Source organism: Meleagris gallopavo, chromosome 2 (genome assembly GCF_000146605.3).
Source record: "Meleagris gallopavo isolate NT-WF06-2002-E0010 breed Aviagen turkey brand Nicholas breeding stock chromosome 2, Turkey_5.1, whole genome shotgun sequence".
In the NCBI taxonomy this organism is placed as follows: domain Eukaryota; kingdom Metazoa; phylum Chordata; class Aves; order Galliformes; family Phasianidae; genus Meleagris; species Meleagris gallopavo.
This window is the reverse complement of record NC_015012.2, coordinates 108,770,010-108,783,373: the sequence shown is the minus strand read 5'-3', so window position 1 is coordinate 108,783,373 and position 13,364 is coordinate 108,770,010. Positions and strand designations below refer to the sequence as shown.

The 13,364-nt window shown below is 45.9% G+C and overlaps 4 non-coding genes across 4 annotated transcripts; 2 read left to right on the top strand and 2 right to left on the bottom strand.

Moving 5' to 3' along the window:
* Positions 1-9,990: 9,990 nt before the first annotated feature.
* Positions 9,991-10,062, bottom strand: TRNAW-CCA. Its single transcript has one exon. It is a non-coding gene; the product is annotated as a tRNA-Trp (tRNA).
* Positions 10,063-10,327: 265 nt separating this feature from the next.
* TRNAW-CCA lies at positions 10,328-10,399 on the top strand. Its single transcript has one exon. It is a non-coding gene; the product is annotated as a tRNA-Trp (tRNA).
* A 936-nt stretch (positions 10,400-11,335) lies between these two features.
* TRNAR-ACG lies at positions 11,336-11,408 on the top strand. The gene has a single exon. It is a non-coding gene; the product is annotated as a tRNA-Arg (tRNA).
* A 392-nt stretch (positions 11,409-11,800) lies between these two features.
* On the bottom strand, positions 11,801-11,872 carry TRNAW-CCA. The gene has a single exon. It is a non-coding gene; the product is annotated as a tRNA-Trp (tRNA).
* Between the last annotated feature and the right edge of the window lie 1,492 nt (positions 11,873-13,364).

Genomic DNA, 13,364 nt, shown 5'->3' with positions numbered 1-13,364 from the left:
GAGCAAGCAATGTTTTAAGCCCTGCTAGCATTTGTACAGCCTTAAAATGTCATTCAGAGCAATAGGAAAATTCCATGACTTTGACTGCTAACAAAAGCAAAGACAGGTGCAAGCTGGTTGCTTCAAACCAGGCCAAATTTGTATAGAATGCCCTGAGAGCAGAACCATTGGCATTGCATTGACCTTTGGCTGGAACACACTGGTGTGTGCATGGAGCTGCTCCCTTGGCTGCCAGTGCCAGGAAGGAGCCTCTGCTGAATGTTCACTTCCAGACATGATCTGGGAGCTCCAGGAGCTCTAGGTGCCTACCTCAAGAGAATGGAGCTCAGCAAATAGGTTTTAAGGGGTTTCATTGAAAATCTTATTTAGGGATGCTGCAGTGTGGATACGACAGAAAGAATTCCTTGAAAATATTCATAGAATCACAGAATCACCAAGGTTGGAAAAGACCTACAAGATGATCCAGTCCAATCATCCACCTATCACCAATAGTTCTCACTAAACCACGTCCCTCAACACAACATCTGAATGTTCCTTGGAAGTTCCTTGAACGTATTGGTAGTGAATGAAGGGGACTGTGTGGATATCTCCCTCTTTTCTTCCTTTCTTGATTGGCCAACTATCTCCTGCTAAATCTACTTCATAACAGGCGCCATATGCGCTGTTGTTTGCTTTTGTGTCAATGTTTTCTAAGAGTTCTCTCAAGCACAGCTTAAAAGCTAACGACTGGTAAAATTTGGGGATGAGCTGTTTGTAGGGTCTGAGAACTGTTATGCTTTGAGGAGTGTTTATTGATATAGGTGTACATGTATTTGGGCACAGTAAATCTTGATTTTGCCCTTTTAACTAGGAACATGCATTTAAAGCTACATAGGCACATGATTATTTAGAAGAGCATATACTTACATATCAGTAACACCATGTTTATGCCTACAAATACTTCAGTAGTCTCCTTACATTCTTAATTATGGCACAAATCCTTGCAATACATACAGAGTGATTTACATTTGTGGTGCTTTGTCTTTCATTGGTCAAAAGCAAGGCAAGAGAATAAAATCTGACAATACTTTGTTCTTCAGTTGCCTCATGCTTCCAAGATTTAGCAAATCAGATGAAAGAACATGGATTGAAATCTTACATTCCTCTTATAACCAAGTACATGTAGGGTAATTTTAACAAAAACATATAGGTTTTCTAAATGAGAGAATGCCAATGGATGAGCACATTCCTAGCATCCTCAAAAAGGCACACAAGCCTGATGCAGGCAGAAAAGGAGATTGAAAAGCCACTGTATGCACCAAGTTCAAGGACACCATATTGCTGGAGTCTGGCAACCTGGTCAATTATTACCTATTGGCAGCTTGGCTACCCTTGATTGCTTTTATCTCCATTGCATTTGTCATCATGTTGCAATCCGTACGGTGAGTCAGTTAAATAAACCTGTGCACACGGGTGCTAAAAACTACACAGCCAATGTAACGTCCCCCTAAACCCTGTGCAAGATGAAGATTCCCCTCTAGAGATGGAGTTAGAAGGAATGACAATCAGTGTTCGTGAGGAAGAGTGTGAGGCAGGAGCTGCTGATTGTTATGGAGAGAAGGCAAATTCCTCTCCAGCCTTATCCTAGAATCATAGGATGACTTGGGTTGGAAGGGACATTAAAGCTCACCCAGTCCCAACCCCTGCCACAGGTTGATTCCCCTCCACCAGGTCAGGATGCCCAGAGCCCATCCGTGGTCTTGGGCACCTCCAGGGATGGGGCACCCACAGCTCTGGGCAGATGTGCCAGGGCATCACCGCCATCTCAATGAAAACTTTCCCTCTGACCCCAATCTAAATCTTCTCTCTCATAGTTTGAAGCCATTTCAACTTGTCCTACCAGTCCATGTAAAAAGTTGATTTCTCTCTTTTTTTATAACATCCCTTTAAGCATTGGAAGGCCACAATGAGGCCTCTCCACAGCCTTCACTTGTCTGATGAATTTCCTGATCTCTCACATATCACCGTTTCTGGAGTGCTGCATCTCCTGGAGATGTTGAGTCTTCTGTGCAGGTGCTATTGTAGGAAATAGCACAAATAGCACATTGGAGGTGTCCCTAATCATTGCAGGGAGTTGGACTAGATTATCTTTAAAGGTCCCTTCCAACACAAATGATTCTGTGATTCTATGGGGTCACATACATCAGAGAGGTCAGTGTGGCATTGACCTTCACCTACATTCACATGATGGTTGGCTTAGATAACAGACAAGTCTGCTGTGTCTGCCGTGTCCAAAATCTCATTATTACTTGCTGAGGTGTAGCTGATACAGCCAATGAAGTCTGGACAGTGATTCAGCCAACCTCTCTCTGTCTGCTCTAACAGATTAAAGAGTGTCAGGACAGGAGCACTGGAATTTGATCATCCATACTAAATTTTTGGAATGGCCCTGGCAATTTTGACCCTGCTAGCACTCTCCCAAAAATGCCTGGGCAATTTCAATGCTAAGTCCAAGCTAGAAAGTATTCCAGCAGGCAGTCTGGTGTGGTAACCTTGTTCAGGAAGCAGAGATGGTTGCATAATATGGGTATGGTTGCACTCACTATCAGATGTCAGGACCTACAGAAAGGCACTGCTTACTAGTATAGAAATGCAATTTTCCAGCCTGTATGTGCAACTAATCATATTGCAGGCATTCATGGCTTCTAAAATCTGTGCTGGAAATCAACTGTCTCTGCTTCCCAGTCGGGCAGATGGCAAACTGAGGAATAATACTAACAGCAAGATTATTGCTGACCTGAAAAATGCAGGATGCCCATGGAATTAGAAAAGATGCTCTGAAGTACAGTACTTCAAGGAGCAATGAAAACAGGCTACATGTAGGACACCCTTTGAGTAAGGAGATGGTTATTTCATATCTAGTCCTCTGGAGAGCAGATTACATCTCCTGAGGTCAATGTCACAGGCAAAGTCTGGTTGTGTAACCCATGATGTAATCAAGAAGATAATCAATTTCCAGTGAACAAACCAGTGCCTTATGAAATGTGTGCAGGAGCTGGGTGCTTTCTAACACACTATGGGGTACATCTGCTGGGGAAAGGAAGGGAAGGAGCAGCACCTGCCTGGAGATCAGGATCTCTGCCCTTGTGGCTTCATCACCACAGTGTTTGCTTCTTAGTTACTATCTTGAGACAAGGTATTTTTGTACAAAACTGGAGGCCAGGCAAAGCTGAGAGGGCTTTTACCACTGCTACTGGTTGTGTTACGCCTCTAAGTGTCCTTAAAGTGTAGAGATAAACATGTGGTGATGGCTGTGGTCCAGAGACCAACAGTGCTGACTGAGATTTAGAACAGAACAGAATAGAATAGAATAGAATAGAATAGAATGGAATAGAATAGAATAGAATAGAATAGAATAGAATAGAATAGAATAGAATGGAATGGAACGGAGTGGAATGGAATGGAATGGAATGGAATGGAATGGAATGGAATGGAATGGAATGGAATGGAATGGAATGGAATACTTTGAGTTGGAAGGGACTTTTAAAGGCCATCTAGCCCAACTCCCTTGCAATGAGTAGGGATATCTACAGCTCAATCAGGTGCTCAGGGCTCTCTGTGTCTGCGGCTAATTTAAGGTCATCTTCTTGCTGGAACTTTTCATTTGTGCGTTCAAAGGGCCTCAATATAGGACTATGATGTTTCTTAGGGGTCAGAGACAGGACCCTAAAAATCTCCTTGATATCTACTCTCTCTATCCACTTTAATACCTCCTTGATTTTCGTCTGCTGAAGTTGACCAAACACTCAAGGCCATTTGAAGGCACTCATCCCTGTCATCATGACACCTAAGAGGGTCACTTCTAGCCTTCAGCATAAAGGTCCCTGCAGAATCACCCGCTGCTAATAGCTCCTGCTCCCCTGTGCATGACTTTGCTGAGAAACCAAGCCTATAACAGCAGCACCTCTCAACCCCCGCCTCAGACAGCATTCCTGCTGGGTAATGAGCCTAGACTCCAGCTGGCAATGACCTTTGGAAAGGCCACGATTTGCTTGCAGCAGGCAGGGCTGCATTTCTCAGGGGTCCCTTGTGCAATTTGCACGCCCACGTCTCTGCTGGGGGTGTAAAGAATGGTTTCAGCTGCCCTTCACCCTCACCTCCGGTCCTTCAGAGGTGCATTGTGTATAGCTTTGTGGGCGTTGGTACAAAGAGCATGTGTAAATATTTGGCCTTGGTAAAGAACTATGGAAATACAGAGGAAAAAAAAATACCTGCCTCCTTCTCACAGCAAAAGAATTATTAGCTCTCCACAGGCAAGTCCCATGGATCACCTCTCTTCAGGCATTACCTACAAGGCAGAATTCTCAGCTGCCTATCTGGATCACCTGGAGTTGATTGCCAACATGTCCCCATTGCCTTATGATCTAGGTTTTGTTTTATGCCTAACTTCTTCACTGGGCTGGAGCAGAAGGATGCACAGAATGAGAGAATCCTAGAACAGTTTGGGTTGGATCGACCTTAAAGAGCCCAGCCCCAACCCCTGCTGTGGGCAGGGACACCTCCCACAGCCCCATCCATGGCCTCGGGCACTGCCAGCAATGGGGCACCCACAGCTCTCTGGGAGGCAGTGCCAGTGTCTCGTTGCCCTCATTGTGATGGATTTTCTCCTTATGTCCAACGTAAATCCACCCTCTTTTAGTTTACAGCTATTTTACAGCTATTACTCCTTTCCTATCTCTGCACAGATATATTGTCGTTCTCATACAAGATGAACAGAGACATTTTGGTAAGCCTGATGTTATTTTGGCAGGCCTTACTGATGGAGTCAGTCATTGGGTGACAGTGGAGACAGTGCAACAGTGGGTTGGATACAGGTTTCTAAAGTTGTGTTGACCGTGCAACTGAACATGGCAAGGACCATTCCTAAGGCAGCTGGCTTAACTGGCCATGTCCATTCTGTTTTCAGTTTGCAGAATGGTGTGACTGTATGAAAACTGTGTATTGAGAATTGGTCTGTGCCAATTCCCAGCTGTATCTAAGGGTAGTTTGGGGGCATTGTTAATTGATTTGGACCAAAATTTTGCCCTCGTTAAAGATACAAGCTGAGAACACAACATCGTGATCCTGTAACTCTGTGCCCCACACTGTCTGACTTGCCATCATGGATGTGATTCTGTGTTAGAGAGATTCTTCATGCATCTTCTCACAGGAGAAGGCCCTCCCTCTTTGCTCTCCCCTCATCTGTCCTGCTTGCAAACACTGGTCGGCCATCCTGAGACCCTTTTAGATCCTTCACCTTCACTCGTTAAGATTTCAACACCATCTTTCCAGCAGAATTTTACAGCAAGGTGGAACAAAGCTGCAGCAGCCAAATTTTCTTTCTGAGGAATGAAGAAAGGAAAAAGGGGAGGAAACTGGCATTTGTCAGACAGCTCTCCTTACACAGGTGACAAAGTACAAGGTAAATAGTCATATCAAAATAAGAAAAAAGGAAAAAAGAGAAAATTTACATGAATCTTCAAGCACAGAAAACTGAGAAACAGTTGCTCATCTTCCTTCTATTCCTATGATAAGGGTGGTGAGGCACTGGCACAGGTTGCACAGAGAGGCAGTGGTGCCCCATCCCTGCAGACAGCCAAGGTCAGGCTGGATGGGCTGTGAGCACTGACGGAGCTGTGGGTGTCCCTGCTCAGTGCAGGCAGTGGGACAGATGGCCTTTAAAGGTCCCTTCTAACTCAAATAATTATTTGATCATTCTGTGGCATAAAGCTTTTGTGCTGAGAACAACACGGCCATGAGATTGGGCATCCAAAAGAAGTGTACTGGTAACATCAGGGTGCAAAGCCAGCCTTCCTTCGTGAGGGGTCAGCACCTGGAAGGCAAATAGAGTCACAGAGAGAAGCAGACAGAGGAGGGGAGTGCAGTCAGGAATCTGCTGAATCTTCTTAGGGCATTACACATGATGCAGCGGTTGTTGAACTTGCCTTGTTGGGTAATTGTGTAACTGATTGCTGCTTCCCACACACTTACTTGGTTTGAGACAGTCATAAACACGTTATCTGACCTTCTAGTATGCTGTAAGGACTGCTTGGTATGATCACACTCTTAGCCTTGTGAGAAGAGGCATGGTGTCGGAGCCACGCGCTCCTGTTCAGTCCTGCCACTTGCATTCTAGGCAGAAATTCACATCATGCCTCCTTTACTGCAAGCATAAGGGATAAGAAGCTTCTGACAAACTTCTGAGGCTTTGAAAACTCAACCAACTGTGATAGATCATGGAATACCATTAGAAGAACAGTTACCTGCAAAGGAATGTCCTGTGACTTGTACCCTTCCATCTGGACATTTATTCATTTCAAAAATTTACTCTTGGTTGCATCTTACTGCCAACACTGGGGTCTGCCCACTGAGGGGGTTTTTGGACTTCATCTAGATCTTCTTGGAATTTATGCTGACATTCCTCCAGTTTCCAAGAAGACTTTCACTCACAAGCATATTCCGGGTGTGCACCTTGATAAAGACACGAAAAATTGCTAAGAGGAATTAAAAATCATTCTGAATGCAGTTCGTAAGTCTGGTGTCACAAAAGATGTGAACATTTGTTTGTTGAGATCAATGGAATGAAGAAGTGAGACTGTCTCGACTCTTAAAAAAAATGCTAAGAGAAAGATGCAACTGTGTGTGTATGTGTGTATTTTCAGGCTTGAGAACTGCAATGAAGACATAGAAGAAATTGCTTTTAGTCCTATTTATTGTTATTGTGTCCTGAAATCGTTCCAAAGAAATACTTCTCTATTCTGGATTCCTTGATAATCCGTCTCGTATCACATCTGGTTTATGATCAGATTTTAAAGATATCAGTGAAGATATCTGGATAGGTATCTTCTAGAAAGATATCTGGAAGTCCTTTTGCCTCCAGACTGCAGAGAAGGATAAATACCATCCACTTTCTTTCAGCAGAATATACACTGGGATCCCAATAGACTCCTCCACCCCTCTCCATCAATAACACTGTTCGGACTCTGAGGAAAGAGGCTGTAGATCTTATTACTGACATTGTTCCTTCTGAGTTACCATCCCTTCACAAACAGGAGGATCTTTATCCATAAAAACATCCCAGAGTACAAAAATGATCACACCTTGACCACTGACAGGGAGGTCTGACCTTGCCCTCAACTTGAACACTGTGCGACAGAATGGAGGGAAATGAAAACCAAACTTCCATTTCCAGGGCAGTCATGCGATCATGCTTGAAGTGAGCTTGAAGAGTAACCCAGATGCTCGTACAGGCAGAAAAAGGCCTTGTTACCTGATGTATTTCAAAATTCTGTGATATCATTTACACCAGAGACACGATATCCAGAACTGAGCCCAGCCTAACGCTGGCATAAGGGCTCCCAAACCTGAAAAGTTGGACTTTTATTCACTGGCTTCAAGTACAATACACCTCTGGTCAAGCCAGTTGTGTGTCAGTGTTCAGATAAATGGCTTTTTATAGTAGGACAGCAGGACTGATCATGATTTTCTGAGTCTTGAATGGGAAATACTTATCTGAAATGGCATTTGTTACAAGATCTTACAACTTTATAGAACAGTGGTATGCTTTTCTGCCTCACACTTTCCCATATGAAATGGCCTCAAAGATTTCCTCGTTTATGCAAAGTGGAGAGTTGTAGCTTGAAAAAAATCAAAGAGCCTTCATGCTGTGAAGCAATTTTGTCACCAAGCAACCTATAACTCCTTCCCTTGCATGGGAGATACAAAGTTCTACTACCTGGTAAACTGTTCCCTTGATTAACACACAGCACCAAACAGCTCTCGCCTAAATTGTGGCTCAGATCACTTTTATGTTTGCTTTTGTTTCTTAAAAAAAGGCATCAAAAAATCTTAAAAATTCATCCCAGTGAACGCAGCCAGCTGGTGCAATGTTTGGCTTTCCTAATGGCATGTCTGCATTCGGACCACGCATAGTTCAGTGCCATCTCATCTGCCTTTCCACGTTTCCCTTGCTGTTTTCCTCTTGGAAGAGCTGGGGACATAACACGATAAGGTAGCGACATCTGGAGGATGGCCACCAAAGGAACCTGCTCGTGCAACTCACTGCTGAGTCAACGATAGCTTTTGGGACAGTGAGGAGGGGTCGTTAGGCCTGGGCTCCATCAGAAATGTGAGAATGTGAGCCATAGGAAGGTGCACACTCCAGGTTTTTGGCATGAAGTTAATAACTGCCCAGCTGTGGCCTGGTCTAAGGTTTGTCTGTTTTCCCTTCTGTCTCCACCCTCGGGACACAGAGCAGTGTTTGAACAGCATCAAAACCTTCTCTGTTTCTCAATCTGCCCCCTCCAAGAATGGGCTGGGAGGGCCCACAACAGGTTGGGAAGGGACACAACCAGGCAGACGACCTGAAATAACCAAAGGGATATTCCTTAACATATAATGTCATGCTCAGCAAAAAAAATGGAAAGAGATAGGGCTTAGGGGTTCAGCATCTTTTGCCCGGGAGTTAGCTGGGCATCACCCTGTTTGTGGGTGGTGCTGAGTGATTGCCTTTAAAATCCTTGTTTCGTTCCATGGTGTCTCTCTTCTTCTATTTCTCTTTCACTTACAATTTTTTTTTCCTCGATTCACTTCCTTTTACTCCTTTTCTATCCCTCCATCCCTTTAGGGGTGGTAGAGAAGTGAGCGAGTGGCTGTGTGGTGCTTTGCTGCCTTCCAGAGTTAATTCATAATGCCTTTTTGAGACACTCCATCTGCCAGATTCCATTATCTGATCATCCTCACTGACTAAAGGGCATTTTGGTGGCTACACAACCTTTTGAAGACATTAACCCAGTACCATGTTCTGTTCAACTAACATCCAGAACTCAAGACTGCCACGTTAGGTGAGCCCTTCGCTTGTGTGATTATAAAGGAGCGTTGGGTGAATGTTCTCTTTCTTCTATTGGATGCAGAACTGTGGGGCTTTGCTTTCTGTTCAATGTCTGGCCCTAGCACAGGCATAGCAGCCTCTGCCTGCAATGAGAGATTGCAACCCTGGTGTGAGAACAGTTGGAGAAGTTACTATTTTCAATTCCTCTCTACCCTTTTGCTGCCACGGTCAGTGCTCCTTTGTCTCTTTTTATTATGTTCCCTGTGTTTGTCTTTAAAAGTTCACCTTTAAAGAACCTTTAAAAGATTTCCACTGCTTAAAATGAATTATAACTATGACTGTGTCTTCTCACAGCTTCAGGCCTCTTTTTTTTTTCTAGCTCTCCATTCGCTCTGCCCATCTCATCAAGAAATGCATGGGGCACCAGAAAGAGAGCAAGTAGAGTCTTAAACATCCTGATGACTAGTCCTTATAGCTGGCTTCCAGTTCCTCACAGCTGAACATTTCTCCAGAATCAACAGAAAGACACTAGTATAAAGGAGCAAGTCCAGTGAGAGCTATCAAAGTGGCAAGGAACTGGGGCACTTTACAGACAAGGAGAAGCAGAGACAGTCGGTTTTGTTTGGCAGAAAGAAGATAAACTGATCTTAATGCAAACATTTCTACCTAATAGGAAAGTATATAAGTGGACTGAGACTTTTCTTAAAGCGCACAGTGAAAAGATGAGGAGAAAGTACAAATTACAACAACAGGACAGATTGCCATTGGGTGCCAGGCCAGAGAGCACCAGTGCTGTGGTGGATAACATGCCTTGCTAAGGATCAGGAGACTGTAAGATGGACTTTTTGTAAATGTCCTTATCTGGAATCAGCTACACGTGCCCTTGTGGGTATCAGGGACAGGAGAAAAAGTGCCCAGACATGACACCAGACTGAGATGACCATTGCTTCCCTTCCAAATATGGAATGAGGGAAGATGAAAGGTATCCTAATACTTTCCAAAACTGGCCCAGAAGACAAGACCTCTCTGCCAGGGTACATTTGCTGCCATTTGGTGAAGCTGTGGGATCTGAAGCAGGAGGGCAAAAGAGCTGCCCCTTGGGCCAGCCAACCCATCACACCACCCCAGAGAGGGGGACGTGCTGACCCCGGTGTGATTTGAACACACAGCCTTCTGATCTGGAGTCAGACGCGCTACCATTGCGCCACGAGGTCAGGGATGAAGGATGCTCTTTTCATCCTGGGGCCCATCCAGATCCATTTGCATCTCAGCTCCATCCTGCCCTGTGCTTCCACCATTCTGTTTGAGCACCATGCTACAGTGACTTGGCCCCTTCACTCCAAGTGGTGCCCCTGTCCCCTCCATCTCCCATGGCCCTAATTCAGGCAGGATTGCACACCACGGAGGTGAACGCCTTGGATTGGATATGTGCACCACCATGACCACAGGCCATACCAGGCACGTGCAGCCCACCACCCTGACCTCGTGGCGCAAGGGCAGCGCGTCTGACTCCAGATCAGAAGGTTATGTGTTCAAATCACATCGGGGTCAAACGTGGGGCAATACTACACATTCTCTCTCCTGCCTCTGCTTTTCTGACGGTCTGCCTGCATTTGGGGGTGTTTTGACAAACCCTTACACACCTACAGCTGGGGAACCTGGACCTACCTGGGGCAGTTCATGCAAAATGCTCCCCAGAGCCATGTCCACATGCAGGAAGGGCATGAGGATGGCTGCAAAATGTCACCAAGAGCTCATCAAGGCACATCGCTCCCTGGTTTCTTTGAGAGATTACTTCCTTGGCAGTCAAGAGGAGATCAAGGACCATCGTTTACCATGGCTTTCAGCTGACCTCCACAGGATCTCCCAGAACAATCAATACAGCTCAATCACAAGGCAGCTGGCAAAGTGGCTGGATGGTGGGCTGTGGTCAGTGGTCATAAGTCATAAGTCTGGTTGGTGTTCCTCACCCCCTTGGATGTTGCTGAAGGTCTGTGTGATGGGCACAGAGGATGCTCTACAGAATGAAGGATACAAGAAGCCCACTGGGGGGCACCAGGCTGGTGAGGGGTAGCACAAAGGACAGTAGCCAGTAGCACAAAGGACAATGGCCTGCGCTTGTCACACAGCTGGGCACCCCAATGGGAGCAGAGCTGGAGCCCAGATCACCACGACAAATGACCACACCTTGACCACTAATAGAGAGGTTTGACCTTGCCCTCAACTTGAACACTGTACCTTCAGCCAACAGAATGGAGGGAAATGAAAACAAAACTTCAGTTTCCAGTGGTCATGGGATCATGCTAGATGTGAACATATCCCCGTGATCCAGCAGCGGCCCAGATGCTTGCATAGACAGAAAAAAAAATATCCTTGTTTCCTGACAATGTGGTCTGGACAAGCACAACTGTAATCATCAGTCTTCCTTACCTACATCCCACCCAATGCTATGCAGTGATGGAAGCCCCCAGGGCTAGCAGGGGGCCAGGGCCAGTGGCGCAATGGATAACGCGCCTGACTACGGATCAGGAGATTGCAGGTTCGACTCCTGCCTGGCTCGACACTTTTAATCTTCTCAGGGCTCCTACTTGCTCCCTCCATAAAGGCCTTACTGCAGTGCTGCATGGGAATATCCCATCCCAGCTGAACGATGTTACGTTTTCTTTTGCTGAACTCCAGGTCACTCTGAATGGTGTTTGACCCCACTGGTGTCATTTGTGGACTCAGGTTTCACCCCATCCTATTACTGAGTAATTTAGTAAAGACGTCTAATAGCAATATTATTAACATTGACCTCTGATGTGTACCTGCCCCCTGTTACACTTCCATGCAAGAATTGCCCCAGGTAGGTCCAGGTTCCCCAGCTGTAAGTTTGTCAAAACGCTCCCCGAATGCAGGCAGACCATCAGAAAAGCAGAAGCAAAAGAGGTGAGTAGAGTTTTGCCCCACGTTTGACCCCGATGTGATTTGAACACATAACCTTCTGATCTGGAGTCAGACGCGCTGCCCTTGCGCCACGAGGTCAGGGTGATGGATTGCACTTGTCTATTGTGGCTCATGGTCATGATGGTGCACATGTCTTCTCCAAGGTGACCACTGGTAGAGTGCCCATGCATCCCTGCAGAAAGGTGCTTCTGCCCTTGTTTCTCTGTGATCTTGTGCTCTCCTGTGAAGTCCAGATTGCCAGAAGAAGTTTGCATGGTAATCAAAGGGAGGACTCTGATACACCTGTGAGATGCATCTCTCTATGCAAGTCCTCTGGGAGCTGTGGTGTGGGCTGAGTCCATGGTTTTCTGTTCTTCGTGCTACCATTTCCCTTGCCTGCTGAATGCCAGCAGGTGAACTGGTGTTACAGCATCTTACCTTGCTCATCTGTTCCATTTTAGGCTACACTGGGGCTGGTACACCTACCAGGTGTCAGAAAGGAGGTGAAACCTTCCTTCTTCCCCCCCAACGCCTTGCCCATGCTGGAGGAAGAACATGCTGGGGGCCATGTAGGCTCCAGGCTGGAAGGAGGCTGGGGCCAATGGTGCAATGGGCAACACAGCTGACTGTGGGTCAGGAGACCTCAAGACTGGCTCTTTCCTGATTTGAATCCTGCCCAAACCTGACTGTAGTGAGAGTGATGGGGGTCAGGCTGCCTTGGGTTTTCTCTGGAAGTGGTGGGCTTCTAGGCTTGGGCTTTGCCCTGGCTCTGGCTTACTCCCTTTTTTTTTGTCACATATTCCGCCAAGGAAAACATCTTTATCAGAAATTCATTGAGCAGTTGTCTCAAATATAGCTGGTGCTGCATCTCTCTCATGAATGCTATCTGGATAGCATCACCTCCATCCTTCCCATTCCCATTCCCTCTTTCTTCCAAAGAGTGATGTTTCCTGCTGATCCCACCTTTGCTTCGTTACACTTCCAACTCACCCCACATCATTTCTCATTGCTCTCGTTTGGCTTAGTGTCAAACAATAGTGCCATCATCCTGTAACTGTTCTCTGACTATAGAAGACACCACTGATGAGTGTGAAGCACCGCTGGGCTGGGATCTGCTTTAGGAATGTGCCTAGGAGGAAGGTGCCTACCTGTGCACTAGGCAGCAGAGCTCCCACTAGCACCATAGTTACCAGATTTCCTACAATTACATTTAGATAAAGTTATATAAAGTTACAGAAAAGTTCACTTTACATTTATAGACTTATCCTGAATGCAGGGAGCTCACTCCCTCGGGCTCAGCATCAGAAACCAAACATCTTCCCTGCTCTCCAGACCCATTAAAAGTCATCATAGGCCTTCTCTTAAATTAGCAATGCTGAAGATGGAGAAAAGAGGCTTTGCCAGCCTTTCCCACCGAGCCATTCCCACCAGAGGGAGCCAGGAGCCAGCTCGTGGGCTTGCAAGCAGCAGAAGATACATTGTGCTGAGTGAAGGATCAGCCATCCCTATCCAGGCTGCAAATCCCTCCACACAGGGCTGTATTCGTGTGTTAGACTCCTGACACAACACTCGGGGCATAAGACATCTTGAA